Source organism: Phyllostomus discolor, chromosome 7 (assembly GCF_004126475.2).
Source record: "Phyllostomus discolor isolate MPI-MPIP mPhyDis1 chromosome 7, mPhyDis1.pri.v3, whole genome shotgun sequence".
NCBI lineage: Eukaryota > Metazoa > Chordata > Mammalia > Chiroptera > Phyllostomidae > Phyllostomus > Phyllostomus discolor.
In genome coordinates, this window is record NC_040909.2 from 23,970,169 (window position 1) to 23,984,118 (window position 13,950).

General features: G+C 36.3%; 1 long non-coding RNA gene across 1 annotated transcript; it reads left to right on the plus strand.

Annotated features, from left to right (window-relative positions):
- The first annotated feature begins 5,644 nt into the window (after window positions 1–5,644).
- LOC118501533 lies at window positions 5,645–12,527 on the plus strand. Its single transcript, XR_004904154.1, has 3 exons — window positions 5,645–5,756; window positions 7,855–7,856; window positions 12,516–12,527. It is a non-coding gene; the product is annotated as an uncharacterized LOC118501533 (long non-coding RNA).
- The last annotated feature ends 1,423 nt before the right edge of the window (window positions 12,528–13,950 follow it).

Consider the following 13,950-nt stretch of genomic DNA (forward strand, 5'->3'; position numbering starts at 1 on the left):
AGAGAGTAGGACACAGGGCAAACCACTACCTGCAAGATTAAAAGGACAGGAGAATAAAAAATATCACAACTCACCAGAGAAGAGATGCAAGAGCAAAAAACACCATGGGAACCAGTGTCTGGGCAGGAAAACCTGAACTCAAACTGATGAATTGCTGGAAGCTCAGTGTGGACAATTGAGCTTTAAAAACTCAAGGGTGGACTCACTCATAAGAGTGGCCCTCACAATATGGTGAGATTTATCTCCAAGAGCTCTACCCCCAGTAAATTTCAGAGCTTCCTTATCTTCAGGTAGGAGTAGGGGGAAACAAGCCATTTTCAAATACTCTAGAGCACTCTGTTTTTCTTAACAAGGTCCGTCCTCAGCAGATACTAGTCAACCAAAGCCCAACCCATAGAGGAATGATCAGGGCCTCACTCACCTGGGGGAGGAGAAACTCCGAATTCCAGCCCACTCTAGCCGTCCTGTCCCACCTAAGAAAGAGAACAACACTGAGAAACACCTGTGAAGTTCACAGTCCAGAGGCACAGGTTCCCTAAAGGGCTGAGGCCTAGTCACAGAACTAAAGAACACGTCCCCTCCTGCTCTACCTCACATCACATTACTAAAGACCTATTTATAGATGTTCTTTTACCCACAACATCGTGTTTATCTACCAAGAAAAAGTCAAAAGGCAAAAAACCAATTTAAAGAGACAGCAAGTATCAGAATCAGACCTGGAAGGGATGTTGGAATTATCAGGCCAGGAATTTAAAACAACCGAGATAAAAATGCTAAGGGCTCTAATGGATATAGCAGGTAGCATACAAGAATAAAGGGCAGTGTCAGGAAAAGGTGGGAATTCTAAAAGAGAAACCAAAATAAAGGCTACAGGTTAAAACAAAAAAAAATTAAAAAACATAACAGAAAATCCAAGGCCCTTGAGACAACTGCAAACCGTTGTGTAACATGTGGGTAAATAGGAATGCCACAAAGAGAAGAGAAGAAGAACAAGAAATATTTGAAACAGTGACTGAGAATTCTCCAAGTCAATATGAAACATCAAACCACATATCCAGGAAGTTCAGAGAACGCTAACTAGGATAAAATGCCACAAGAAACAAGAAAACTGAAACTAAACAAAATTACACCTAGGTATATTTTCTTCAAATACAGGACAGTCAAGATAAAGGAAAAAATTCCAAAGAAACTGCTGGGCAGGGAAGAGGAGGAGGTGGGAGGATGGTAACACTACCTACTGAGGGACAAAGGTAAAATTATATCCAACTTCTCAGAAACCATGCACACAAGAAGAGAGTGGAGTAGAATATTTAAAGTCTTGGAGAGAAAAACAACAGGTTCTATACCTGGAAATTATCCTTCTAAAATGAAGGAGAAATGAAGAGTTTCTCAAACAAAACTTGAGGGAATTTTTTGCCATGAGACCTGCCTTGCAAAAAAAAAAATGGTTAAAGAAGTTATTCAGAGAGAAGAAAATATGTCAGAAATTGAGCTCTACCTAAAGAAAGGAAGAGCACTGAAAAAGGAATGAGTGAAAGAAAAATAAAAACTTTTATTTTTCTTATGTTTAATTGATCTAACACATAACAGTTTATTCAAAATAGCAGCAGTGATGTATTTGATCATGTGTGTTTATGTATACATCTGATGTACATTTACGCATGCTGTGTCTGCCAACATACAAGGGTACAAGGGACAACAGCAAGAAATTTGGGTCACTGTATTTTGTTATTATAAGGTATTTATACTACCTATCCAGTGGTACAGTAGGGATTTTTTTTTGTTTGTGTGTTTGGGCTTTTTTTACCTTGTAATAGAAAGAATATATTTGCTAAATTGGTATAGTGTTATTTGAAAGTGAATCTGGATTATTTGTAAATTTATATTGCAAACTTTAGGGCAATCACTAAAAAATAAGTAAAAAAAAAACAAAGTATAAGTGACATGCTAAAAGGGAAATACAAGGCTAGTAAACATATGAAGGCATTTCAACTTAATCAGTTGGTAGAAAAATACAACCAAAAATACTGTAACATTTTAAAATTATAATATTCAATACCGGTGTCCCTGCGTTATATTAGTAGAACTCTTAAGTGTTCATACAATTTGACTCTATCTATTCTAGGAATTTACCTTGAAGAACTATAGAAATTCATTCAAAGATTAATGTGGGAAAATGTTCATCATAGTATTATTTATAACAGGAAAAAATAGAATTGATCTAAACATACAACAATAAGAAAATATTTTTTAAATTATGGTATTCCATACTAATCACTGTTAATAATAATAACCACATCTAACTTTTAAACATGAAACAGTGTAGTTTACAATAAATAATTTTTATAATATGATATGAATTGGAAAGAGTGGGACACAGATCTGTATGTAAATTATGGACCTAATGTAGTATATTTTTCTCCAGTCTAAAAATTTTAGTTTAATGGAAATATACTATTTTCTGATTTTAAAAATTAACATTTTTAAAGATCAAGTTACTTTTCTCCTCATGGCATAGGATGGATGGTTTCCTAAACACATTTGTTGTGGACCTACAGAAAGGAAGTATCTAGACATCAGGTAAATTGTCTAGAATACCTATGCTGATGTCATTAAAAATTGGAGAATCCAAAACTTAAGATACATTCTGCCTTCTATCACTTCTAGTTTATAAAGGTCATCAATTTATTCAAGATTGTTCTGCATTAAGCTTAATCAATCAATAGAAAAGTCTTATTTCTTTAATTTTGAAGTTGAAATTGCAGGTAACTGCAGCCTGAAAATCCAGCTGACCCAAAAGTTCACTATATACAAATTAATAGGTCAGTATGAAGCCAACCCAGTGTTTGTAAAGATAAAAAAATGTTTCTTTTTATTGTTTTAACAAAGTTAATAACTATTTAATTTTGAAGAATCAACCAGTGGGATAGGCTAATCCCAAAGCTGTGTGCAGAGGGTGTCCAAGTGATCATGCTAAATATAGCCTCTTCTGCATGAGTGGGCAGAATTCAGGATCCTGCATTTCTAAACCAGTGTTCTTCAAATGTCTTTGATTATGCCTTTATCAATTCTTTTAATTAACACGCCTTTCCCCATATTTTATATGTGTACTTCTGTTGCCACCTAATATCCTAAGCTAAAATAGAAGACAGTTTATTGATATTAGTGATGAGTGTATAGCTATACTTCAAATAGCCTTCCTGATTGGTTGAATTTTTTACAATGTCTTGTCAGATTATTGCTTTTACTACCCAGGTGACAGCTAAAGACTTCATTCAACTCATAGAGAAGAAGCAACTGTGCCTTTTTAGGGTTTCCAGGTCTGTGTGCATTATTAGAACACACTTCATACTACATTTTCTCAGAAGGATCTTCTTAAGTTATTTGTCCATTGTTAAGGATTACTTCAGGTTAAAACTAGATAGCTCTGGCTGCTATGGCTCAGTGGTTGAGCACCAGCTTCAGAACAAAGGGTTGCCTGTTCAATTCCAGTCAGGGCACATGTCTGGGTTTGGGCCAAGGTCCCCAGAAGGGGGCATGCAAGAGGCAACCACACATTGATGTTTCTCTGTCTCTCTCTTTATCCTTTCCTTCCCTCTGTCTAAAAGTAAATAAATAAAATCTTTAAAAAATTGTTTTAAATAAAAAGTTGAAACTAGATAACATCAGGCATTATTCCACCTAACCAGTCACAAGTAAATCAACATGTATCACAAAACACTAAAAATAAACAGAATGAGAACATTCTTGGCCAACTGCACTCTAATTTTCTACTCTGAATTATTCAATGAATCTTGTATAATAAGTCCAGCTCCTTTTAGCTGCTATTAGGGAAACTCCAAAATTTCTCTAACTCAACACAAAAGTCCAAAATGGTTGTTCAGGGACAGCTTTCCTCCAAAAAGTGATTTAGGGACCCAGATCCCTTCCTTTCTCCAACATGTGGCTGCCAAGGTCTCCATGTTCATGTCCACCAATGAAGAAGACCCTGATAGGAGGTCTGTTATGAGATGATGGGTTGAGAATAATGTGCATCACTCACATTCATATATTATGGCCAGAACTCAGCCAAATGGCCACACCCAACTATGTAGTCAACTTTGTGCCAGGAGGAAGAAAGGGATTTTGAGAAGAGCTAGCCAGTGTCCAACCATTTCCATAGCAGACAGACTGAATTATGGTATCAGTTGTCAAACTGAGCATTAAGAATGTCATGCTTAACGAGTTCTCTTGAAATAATCATATCCATAAAGGTTTTTAAATGTTCCAATATACCAGTAAATAGAAGGATGCCAATACAAAATGAATGGATATCTACCTTCTTTTCTTCTGCTGACATTACTGAAGGTATGAAACCCATAAAACTCAGGAAACCCTAGTCTGCAATCAGAAAACGCATATCAAGATCAAGCTATCATAAAACAGTGGCTCTCAATCTAGAGTTCATGGACCATCAAAGATCTATGGGTTTTGTGTCAGAGGTCATACTGTTTATGTTGTATGCAGGTTGTGTTGCATATGAGTTTTATGTGTGGGGGCATGTATATGTATGTGTGCATGTATGTGTTTATTTTTTGCAGAAAGGATAAGTATCATCATCAAAATTTGGAACTGGGGTTGTAACAAAAATAATATATTTTTTAAAAACAGCAATTAAGAGTTAAACTTTTCTCAAACTGATGAACAAACATATATTTATTAATCTATTTCCTAGGCACTACTGAGGTCATCATACATAGAAGCTAGGATAGTATGTTGCTACAGTACTGTTCTATTATCAGTAAAGCAAAGAAACAGTTATACCATTATATGTGAAAGGATGGAGATCACTGTAAAAACAATCATGTCCACATGCTTATATTCTATGCATCTTACCTTGACAGCGTGAGAAACTGAGGGATTTGTGGGTGGTATTCAAATAGTTATTGGCAACAGGAAGGTTAACAATCCTCCAACTGCAGCTTGGCAAAATCACATTTCATTTAACCCTGAAATTATCCCCTCTCCTGGGAGAACTTGGACCTATAAGATAATAGTCCTTTCCATAGGGTGAATTATTATATAATGTGTATACATGTGTTATAATACAAATGATAACATAAATCCATTTTTCCTAACATGAGTGCTATAACACAATTTAAGACACACAAGGGAATCCTAACAGAATTTTGTTTTAGTATTTGCAGCCTGGTTCCTTAGTTATTAGAAAGTTAATAATGTATTATTTTTGCAATATTTAAAACTCTTCTGTCATGTGACTACCCAGTCCTTCAGCTATGTTTTGCAAAATAGACAATACCGTATTTTAAATTTCCTGGTCATCTGTCACCCTCTCCTTAATAATCTTTGTGATTTTAAAACCCATTCACTTAGCTGGCCTGTGTGGTTGAGTTGCTTGGAGCAACGTTCCATAAGGGAAAGGGAAGGGTTGCAGGTTCAATTCCTGGACAGGGCGCATGCCTCTGTTGCCAGTTCAATCCCCAGTCCTGGTGCGAACGATCCCTGGCCCAGGCACATACAGGAGGTAACTAATCAATGTTTCTCCCTTCCTCTCTCCCTTCTCTCTTTGCAGAGGTCCCAGCTGATCTGAGAGACACAAACACACTTTTCCTTAAATATTATTACATATATTGGGTACATACACATTTGTACATGACTAATATTAAGCCATAGTGTTCAAGCTAGTCATGACCTTGAACCTATGCACCTGATATATGTAACAATATTTAAGAAAAGAGTTTGTTTGTATCTCTCAGGTTGGCCATGACCTCTCCAGGGTAAAAGCATTGAAAAAATGTCCTCTGGTGAGAAAAAACAATAACAGTCACCTAAAACTTAGTGCTTTCTCAAGAGTTATACAATAAGTATTGGCAAAACTAACATTGCCCCCCCCCCCGCCGAATAATTTTTTTCCTTCCAGATTAAGGACATTTTGAATAAATTACTTGAAGGTCATATTTGTAAATGAGATAGGAAGAAGGAGATAATTCAGAATTAGGTTTTCCTGACACTGTAAATTCTATGGTCTGAGGCTAAGGCCCTGTCATCCTGGGAAAGGGAGATCTTTGGTTTCTTGGGAGGTACTGGCTCAGGCTAAAAGTTCAACTCAGAGATAAGGAGGCCAGAATTTGATAAGGTGGGCTAGAAGAGTGGACTACAGCCATACTTCAGGGACCACAAGGCAGTGTTTGTGCCGCTGAAGTTCTCTACTGCCTGCTCTGCACAGGACAATACACATGCCACTTAGAACAGAATAATACTCCATGCAGTGGGGGAAGAAAGTATCATCCAGAAATCTTTATTTTCTTCATAATAGGTGTGACTCTATGATGGGAGTGGACTAACATGAATTAGCTAAAAAAGTAAAGCAATAACTGGTTTTAAGGTGTATCAGCCTTCATCCCTTGCTGGATTAGTGCTGTAATAAATTTGCATTTCAGAAAAAAATATATGACTTGATTGCCCCCTGAATATAGTAGGCATAAAAATAGCCAGGAATTAAGCTGGGCTAGAATAATCTACTTGTTAGAAATATAGACTGATTTTTGCGTATATGTATTTGTATGGTTTACATTTGTATAATTTACATTTATACAATGCTATTCTTTAGAGGATAACTGAAAAAAACTTTATTAAACTATGTTCATGTGGATTATTTAATGTTACATCATCTGTGTTTATCTAGTGAACATATTTTGAGTAGCTTCTCTGTTCCAGGCATCATCTGAAAGGGCTTCTTCCTCTGGGTGGTCAGACTGCACGGGCATTTAAGTGCAATCTGCTCTAGCAAAGCTTCATTACCAACAACTAAGGGAGCTGGCTGATGTTTTGGAAGAATAGCAACAGAATGGCAAAGCCATTCTGCCACCACTTTGTAGCCAAACCACCCCCCAAAAGAAGCCACCAGGGCCACTACATTATGTCATCCAGAAGTGTCTCATTTCAACTACCTATGTGCTCACTCCATTTCTTAAGGTTGTCCTTATTTTCTCTGATTCTGAATCCTAACATTGCCTCTATTATGTAAAAATATGTCTTAAGTTTTGGGGGTTCATTGCTGCAGCTCTGATACTTAACTTGGCTAAATTCTTCACACACAGCCCAGATCATGCTTGTTTAAACCACCTCATCCCAACCCAACCCATTCTATCTCCTGGCAATCTGGCCCACTCATGATGAGTCACTCCACCCCCAGCAGGCATTGCCTGGTGGGGAACACCAGCCAAGAAGAACTCGAGATGAGAAAATTGCAGCTATTCTCCCAGAAAGGAAGAAGGATGGTCCTCTCCTCTAAATAATTTCAAAAGTGCTCAAAGGCCTAAAATTCTAAGTAAAAGGGAAAGAAGCCAATAGTCAAATAATTTTTAACTACAAATTAACTATTTCATATTCTCAGTTTCTTTTCTTTCCAACCTGATATATTCCAGGTATGAGGTACTAATTTGCTTGACTGTGTTAATAATACCCAATCACTGACAAATTTTAAGTATCAGTTTCTAGGTGAAAGGCACTAATTTCCTTTGCAAATGACTAGAGCCACCTCTTTTAAAATAACATTTTTTAAGATTCTGCTCTGACTACTTGCAAATTTAAGTGAGATAAAGAAGTAGGTTTAGTGTATTTCTTAAACTAGGGGTCAAGGGTGTTTTTTGTAAAGGACCAGATAGTAAATATTGTAGACTGTGCAGGCCATACTTTCTCCATTGCAACTACTCAGCTCAAGTATTGTACCACAAAGCAAAATAATATGTCAACAAATAAACTGTGTTACAATACAACTTTATTTAGAAAAACAGACAAGTAGGTAGGCCATCATTTTCTGACCCCGGTCACAACATCATGATTTTTCTTAAGATGTAACATATCCTTCTCATTTCATTTGCGTAAAAATATCTTACCGATATGTGAGTTCTGATAAGAGAGACTAGAGATACCCAAATCTGGGAAGTTAAATAATATCAGAGAAAACATCCTCCATATCTGGCATACAGTAAACATGAAATAAATGTTGGCTGAATTAAAAATCTAGTTCACATATCAAAAATATATAGCACCGTTAGCCAAATTCTAAAATAACAACCTTGAAAATAATTTTCTCCTTTTATGACTTTTTTATACCTTTACCTTCCAATTACTAAACTTTTTTTTAGGTTGTCTCAGTGTCTTCATTATTATGCATATCCATTTTTTATCATTATTCAGCAACTATAAGCTTCCATCAAACTGGGACTCTTCGATATTGCTGTATTAGGGGAAATTATAATAGCTTATTGACCACAGTTCAGTCAATGATCCATTCATTATTCTGTCTTGAAGGCTAAGTTTGTAAAATAATGGATGTGATTATCACAAAAGTCAATATAAGTATAAATGTGAGGATGGAACCAACAATGAGCCCAAGCAGATAAGTGACATTTTTGTACCATTTCACAAGTACATGCAAATGGACTTGGACATCCTCCTCCATCCGTGGTCCACTTCAGCAATCCTCTAAGTGAGGTGTGGGCATGTCAACAGGTTGGCAAGGTGTTTTGTTGTGGTGTCGAGCAAAATTTTCAGTCAGAATGACTAGTTTTATCTCATTTATCTATTTTCTGTTTTACAAATTTTATAATTTACTCAATGTATTAGTATAGGTGTACATGTATGTAATTGGTGTTACAAGTTCAAAGAAGTTTGGAAAACTATTGATGTACATAGTGCCCTGTAAGATTGTCATATGCTCTTCTAAATGCCTAATGTAAATATTCAGAGAAATGCTCGTTTTAACACAATTTATATGCCCTTTATATAAAAATATGCATATATTTTATAAGTGGATAGGGGAACCAGATTCAAAGATGGTTTGGATTGTGTAATTAGAGCACTCGGCAATTTCATATTATAATTTGTTTGCTAGTCTGAGTATTTTATACATACATGCCTTAAAGAAAGAATAAAGAAGTATATATCATTCAGAAAAATTACAATGAAATTTGCTGCCTCAAAAACCAACCCAAACTTAGTGGTATAAAACAGCAGTCACTATATTATGCTCATGAATGGGTTCGTATGGATTCCACAGCACTGTGTAACTCCACACAATTCAGCTCTTACCTGTTTCACAGCACTTAACATACACAGCTTTACAGCCATGCAGCTTTGTGTCTCCCTTCCCCACTAGACTGGATCTTCCCTGAAACTTAGAACTTCATTATACTCAGTTGTGTGTCCCTTGCACCCGATATGATCAAAAAAGTTGCTTGATTCAGCTGAACTCTGACATGCATAGGCTTAATTAATTAGAGGCAACCAACGTGCAAGAACCACCAAAAGCAAAGTCTCAACAATATTTATTTCAGGGGTAGAAGTATAGTTGCTATTGATTTTCTTTCCTAATTATTCCCAGCTGTCTATTGCTGGGCTATTCCTGACATCCTCCCCAGTATCTGGACAGAATCATGGGACTAGTTCTACCCAATGAGGTACGAAGAGAAGTGCAGAGTGTCACTTCAACGTCAAAGCATGAAATTGCTGGTGTGAAATGACCCATGACTTTATTTTCCTTATGCAGGAGGAAGTAGCAATATCCCAAATGGTGGCTGTTCCATCCCCTGAATCTCAGTATACATCTTAAAGATGATATAAGCAGAAGCACTTGTTTATCAGCAATAGAGATGAGATCTAATTAAGCAAGAACAAACCCTTGTTGTTTTCAAGCTACTGAGATTTGGGTGTTCTGTGTTACCAGAGTGTAACCTAATTATCCTGATAGAAAAATGGACAAAATCAGGACCTTCTTTTCCCTACCTTGACCACCAAATCACTTTTAACATAGTAATAACTATTGAAAGAAGGGATAAACACAAATGATTTAAGAAGGAAAAAAAAAAAAAAACAGAAAAGGAAAAGCCAGTACCTTAGAGAACAGGAAGAAAGCAAGCCGCCCTTGTGGAGATGAGCGGGACACCGCTCACGTGCTCGACATGTGAGCTGCACAGTTAAGAAAAACGGAAGCCACAGGATGAAATCATGTAGAAATGGGGCGTTCATTTTTGGCAGAGAAGAGGTGACAATAGTAGTTAAAACTATAAGCATAAAAGCAACAAACCTTCAAAAAGGCAATGAGGCAGAAAGAAGGCCTAATAATAGACTGAAAGGGTTCCCCCCCCCCCTTTATAGTGGCTAGCTGGTATCTAACAAGACTGCATGATAACACTCTGCAGATTCCAGCAAAACTTCATTTCTTTGTTCATGGTCATTTATTTTCCATGTAACATTTACATAAAATTTGAGTGCTTTTGGAATGCTGGAATTTGACTGTCATTTTTGGGGCCTGAATTACTAAATTTTAATGAAAGAGCAACTCAAGGTCTGACATCTCCAAATTTGTATTTGCAAAAGTTCCACTGCTTGACACACTGTTATTGTTAAAATGGGCTTTGTGCTGAGGCAAATCACTAAGTCCTTACACAGTCTTTTAGGGCTGTGTGTTTATTTCTAAGAATGCTTAATTTTTTTTTTATTGTAGTCCAGAGCTATAGAAAACAGGGAAAAAACATAAAGAAAAATAAAAGAACTCAAATCTCATATTTAGAAGAAACTAAGGTGGTCATTTTGATGCAAAGTCATACCAATGTTTTTTTCTAGGCATTCATATGCATTTTAATATGATTTTAGTATTTAGGCCCCTGTATTTTTCTTTATAAGGCATTTAATCATGGGCACTATTATAGAAGATTAAAAATATCTTTAAAAACATGTACAATTATTTATTGAATTATGCCCCTGTTATTTTGTAGGTCAAGAGCTCTCTTTCAAGCCCTGGCTGGCGTAGCTCAGTGGATTGAGCACAGGCTGCGAACCAAAGTATCGCAGGTTCAATTCCCAGTCAGGGTACATGCCTGGGTTGCAGGCCACGGCCCCCAGCAACCGCACATTGATGTTTCTCTCTCTCTCTCTTTCTCCCTCCATTCCCTCTCTAAAAATAAATAAATAAAATATTTTAAAAAAAAGAGTTCTCTTTCTTTTTTAATAGTTATAAATTACTCTCAGATGAACAGAAATACCTTCCACACCTCTGATTATTACCTGGAAGAAGAACTAATGAAGGAAAGGATGGATATTTTAAGATTCCTAAAATAATAAGACCAACTAGTTGCCATAAAGTCTTTTATAATGTTTAGCAATTTTTTGACAATGTTATTGCAGTACTGTATTAATTTGCTTTGTTTGACTAATAGTAAACATAAACATTTCTTAATGTATTTTAAAAGTTATTTGCATTCTTATTTTTTGTTTGAATTTCTATTCCCAATTTTTTTCTCTTTAGACTCGCAGTAATGTTTCTATTGATTTTTAAATTTCCTTTACATAGTTAGCCCATTAAACTTTGGGTATATTATTTCTTTCCAAGATGAGCTTCAAGATATTTGGGGGGTCAATAAAATGAAATAAAGTATATGAAAGCTGCTTTTAAGCATGAAATACTATAGAATTATTTGTTTTATTGATTTTTTTCAGTTTTTCAAATTTTCAATGTATAAAACTCCTGTTTCTCTTTTGAAATTACCAAACAAGTCAACCTAACACCAGGTATTTGATTGGCATACACGAATGCGACATAATTCCATTTACAGATAGTTTTTAGAGTTCCTTAGCATTAGTATTATGTTGTGGCAGCAGAGAGTCGGACTGCCCTGGTGTCAAACCCAGGTCTGTGCTCTTAGTTGTGTGAACTGGAACAAGTTATTTAACCTCTCTGGGCCTCATGTATACGATCTGCAAAATTGTCAGAATAATTTGTAAAACATGGCAATAGAAGACCTCATAGTATTAGTGTGACAATTAAATAAGATAACTGATACAACTACACAGCGATTTTAATTAAGCTTGCAAACTGAGGCCGGGTATCTACTAAACCTATATAAGTGTTAGCTCTTGATGGGACATTTACATGCTCATTAACTAGAGACAAGCCTTTGATTTAGTTTATTTTTTTAGGCATTTGGAGTGAAATATATTTCTCCCTCTAATAGCAATAGTTACCATTTTCTGGATCACATTCCAAAACTTATTGATATTCATTACTCACTCAACAATTAGTCACTAAATACCTGAGCTGTCAGGCGATATTCTAAGGACGTCAGCTGTGAACAAAACCAATAAGGTCTCCCAGATATGGAGTTTTCATTCCGGAGAGAAAAAAATAAAGAGAAGAAAACATGCAAATAAATAAGTTAATTTCAGAGCGGAAGAAATGACGTGAAGCAAATGAGGCAGGAGAATGCACTGGATGCAGTTGTTGGGGTAATCCCGTCGGGTGGTCCGGGCAAGCCAGAGTGAGAGGCAATGTTCGAAAAACTTAGTGAAAATCATCCTCTGATATGCCCCTCACTTTTACTCCCATTTTATAAACAGAATGATTAGGTTACTGAAACCAACTGATTCTTGCTTTAATAAAGTACATATGCTTTTCTCTGCCAATGGGATGCTTGTTCATAATAGAAAATGTAGCTCCAAAGGAAAAGAGAAAGCAGCTGTGACCCAGTGGCTAACACTGTGTGTGTGTTTTCTGTCCTTTTTCTGCATGTATCCACACAATATTTTTAACAGGGAAAATGGTCCTATGCATAATCTTTGTAACCTGTTTCACCATTGAGAAATATTTGCCGTGTCATTAACAAGTCCTCTGAGAAAATATCATTGTTAATAGCTCATATTATATGAAACCATAATGGCTTCTTTAATTAGTTTCTTACCAATGAATATTTATGTCATTTCAATTTTCCATTCTAAACAATGTGATGGTAAATCACAAAATATTAATAATTATAATTATTATTATCGTATACTAGCTAATATTTATTATAGTGCTTATATATAGCACACATTGTGCTAGGCAATTGATAACCCTAAATTAATTTAATATTTACAACAGTTCTATGAAATAGACACAGGGGTTATTCTTCCTTTAAAAACTGAGGAAACTGACAAAAAAGAAGTTAAATAATTTGCTCAAGGTCACGTATTTAATAAATTACAGATCTAGGATTTAAACTTGGACATTCTGGTTCCAGCCTGAGCAAACACTTAACCTTTGCACTCTATTTCAACCTCTGGCAGTATTTACACATAAGTCTTAATCCTCATCAGCCTTATTGCTGTAGAATAAATTTTTAGAAGTGAAATTAATCAGAGCTTGAGTCTAGATCTAATGCTTCTGTAGAAGAACCACAGCTCCTTTTATCCAAATCTAATGCCCAAATACAAGATTTGAAACTCTGTTTCAGATTACACACCAGACTATAAGAGAAACACAGAGAGCGTTGCAGTAGTCTAAGTAAAACAGATTGCAGCCCCTGCCACCCACTTCTTCTTTTGGTTCTCTTCAAAGCCTTTGCCTAGGAAAGCTGAGCAAAACAAAGAAGTTCCTGAAGTTCAGCCTGTATTCATTCATCGAGTCCGTGGTCCCCTAAAGAACATTCTCTGCACACATTTCCATAGTCAAAACAGAGAGAGAAATGAAAAGGCAGAGGGAAGACACGAGTGGCTTTGAACTCAGGAGGTGGTGGCTTTCCATAATGCCCAGGGTACTCCTCTTAAGCTGGCCGTACCTCCTTTGTAACTTTCAGTGCCTCTTTTCCTCTCTGTGTGGTCCTACAAAGCCATGAAACAGATTCGGTAGCAGATAATTGGGCCGCTCTCAGACAACTGGAGGAGCCCCATGAAGGCTTGCTGCTAATTGAAACACACAAAGCAGGCCCTCCTGTGTGCTTTGAGCTTGCACTAACCCGAAATTATGACTCACTAGACACCATTTTATCTCGTTTTTCAAAAAGTGTTTTTTTTTTCTCGAGAGGCTGCTTGGTCAAAGAGATGAAACAATTCATCTCTGTTACTTTTTCCAGGCTTCAAAGGTAACCTAGAATCATAGGTTTCTATTTCACCAAGGAGGCTCCTGAGCATAGT